The sequence below is a fragment of the Montipora foliosa genome, chromosome 9, assembly GCF_036669935.1.
Source record: "Montipora foliosa isolate CH-2021 chromosome 9, ASM3666993v2, whole genome shotgun sequence".
Taxonomy (NCBI): Eukaryota; Metazoa; Cnidaria; class Anthozoa; order Scleractinia; family Acroporidae; genus Montipora; species Montipora foliosa.
This window is the reverse complement of record NC_090877.1, coordinates 12,762,378-12,764,877: the sequence shown is the minus strand read 5'-3', so window position 1 is coordinate 12,764,877 and position 2,500 is coordinate 12,762,378. Positions and strand designations below refer to the sequence as shown.

The window sequence follows — 2,500 nt, the reverse complement described above, 5'->3', positions numbered from 1 at the left end:
CAATAACGAATTAAGCTAATGGACACTTTCAAAGTGAGCACGATCTGTCAACTCTGATTTAATCATCTTTGTGTCTTAGGTGAGATCGGCAGCAAAATGGGCTTGATGCTTGGTTGCAGTATTCTGACCGTCTGCGAATTCTTCGAATTCCTTTGGGAGGTAGTCATCTCCCGGATTAGGCACGGGTCTATGGCCTCCCAGATACATACCCAGTAACAGCTACCAAGAGTGAATTAGATAAGAGTGTTCTTATGGCATGGGTGGGCTCTCCAGCACCAAACGAGCCTGGCTATTTTTGGAATACCCTTTCCCGCGCAAATTAGTCGTCATGTCCCCGAAAAAACATGGCAGAACCGCAAAAGCAGTCACACATGACATAGCTTCTCCTGATTGGTTAAGGTGGGCGCCCTTGATCTCTTTCCGCGTGCAAAGTGTATCTAAAAACAAATCTATGCTGGGCTGAGCTAAAACCGCAAATTGATAGAGAAACTCTTATTTAATTCGCTGTTGCAGCTATTGATATTCTTAGTTAAGCACGCAAATATTTTGAAAAGGGATCAACTATGCGTTGTGTCGATCCATTTTCTTTAAACACAAACTTGCACTTATGATTTTGTAAAAGTTAGGTGAAACAAATGCACACCTAAACAAGACTGTTAATTTCGGCCTTATGTTAAATTATGATATTTACAGCAATTATTTACTGGCTACGTTTTAAACTGCACTGATGTAAGCCTCATCCCGCAAAGAATGTTTCGATAAACTTGCTAGCGGAATAGCAGCATTATCTGTGGATTATAATTCGTGTTCTCAGACCAACCGATGAAATTAGTTCTAAAATGTAGTAGTTCTGGTGTCACCAGCTTTGTTTTTAAACTTAGTTACCCTATTTTAATTGGCTCATCAGAAAAATGTCGACCTTGTCCTAGTTCTTACGACATACGGGTCACGGCAAAGAGTGCTGAGTTTCTTCTTGGAAAAACTGTCGAATTCTCAGTGCTTTGCTAAAGATTCTGAGATCCTGGTACTCGACAAAGTCAGGCCCGAAGATCCTAATCTTATTCCAATAGCAGCTATCAGTACTACACATCACTTCTGTCGTTCGTTTTCGATCTCGACTGCTACTGAAGTGCACCTGTAAGGCAGCCGTGATGTCATGAGAAAATGACCTTTAAAAAGTTAAAGAAGTAAAAATTGCAAATAAATAACGTTTGTGTTTGTCAAGTATTGCAATGTTTACTAGTGGACTTTTGTCGCGTACCCTGGTGCCAGAGGTTTTTCTCGAGCCGCGAGAGAGCCGCGAAGCGGCGAGAAGAGAAAAACCTCTGGTTACCTTGGACTTGAATCTCACTTTCATGCAGATGCCAAGGTTAGGATCTGACCCTCAGGGTCGGATTGGTTGATATTTTTACGAACACGCAAATCAATATGATTGGTTCGTTTGATTGGTAATACCGAGGGGACGCGTGATTGCTAAGTTGCCATTGGTAGCACGTACTAGAAACATAACTAACTTTTACAACGCGTTTCATTGCCAAGTTACAAAGGTGTTCCAATGTCTTTCAGGGAAACTTCCGTGCGTATACTGAACTGGCAGGCAGTCTAATTAACTTCTAGACAGACTGGTAAATATCTCCTATTTGGAATTAATATATCTGAGTTAATTTACTAAAGAAGCTAAAAAGACTTTTATGGCGAGTTTTCTTTAGTACGTGATGTCGTGCAACTAGTATACTTTTAGAAGTATAACTTTTAAAGAATGTTTTTAAGGTTATAACTTTAAACTAACAACTGTGTTATATGGTTGGGAGAAGGGCCTTGTTTTATACCGTCACTGTTTTTGTAGAAACTCCGGTGCAACACTGACCCCTTAATCCTGTGCTGACGTTAATGGGTTTGGGTTCTTTTTAGCCAGTTACATTCATTAGTTTCGTTAATCCCTTGTTTACAAACGTTGACTTAATCTCTATTACTTTAATTTAAGTTTATTACTCGATAAGTCGATAAGAGGAGTTGTGTACGGCGATCCTGGTCTACCAACCACCGCGATTGGTCTAGAATAAGATGTTTGAAGCCCAAAGCACATTAGTTTGTGAGTTGTCGGCGTTAAACACGCGTTTCGTGCAGCCGTAGGTACACCTTCGTAGTTAGTGTTAAGCAATTCTTTTGTGGTTGGCGTTATTGCGTTCTAAGCCTCTAATCGTTTGGCCAATCGCGATGAGTTACCTGGACCAGGAGCGCGAATAAGTAAGTCACTCTTTCGATCTCAAGGCGTAGTTTAACAAACCACTCGCTAGAGAACAGACACTCAACTGAAGAACTGTGAAAATAGAAGACAAATTAAAAGCAAGTGAGAAGTCCACTGAGTTGTTGTTTCTGAGTTCCTGCGGACTGAGCAAGAGCTAATCCCTGCCCGTGGAAAAAAGTTCCCCCTACACAAGGAAGAGGCTACTCTACTATGATATCCATTAATTAAACTCATCTGTTCTCATCAAATAAA

General features: G+C 40.7%; 1 protein-coding gene across 1 annotated transcript in view; it reads right to left on the bottom strand.

Annotated features, from left to right (window-relative positions):
- Positions 1-2,500, bottom strand: part of LOC137969860 (acid-sensing ion channel 2-like) — an 18,038-nt gene that overhangs the window by 2,714 nt on the left and 12,824 nt on the right. Inside the window, exon 6 of the mRNA XM_068816246.1 lies at positions 1-2,500. This exon is cut by the window's left edge and continues 2,714 nt beyond it; it is cut by the window's right edge and continues 188 nt beyond it. The gene's annotated coding sequence lies outside the window, so the exon portion shown is untranslated.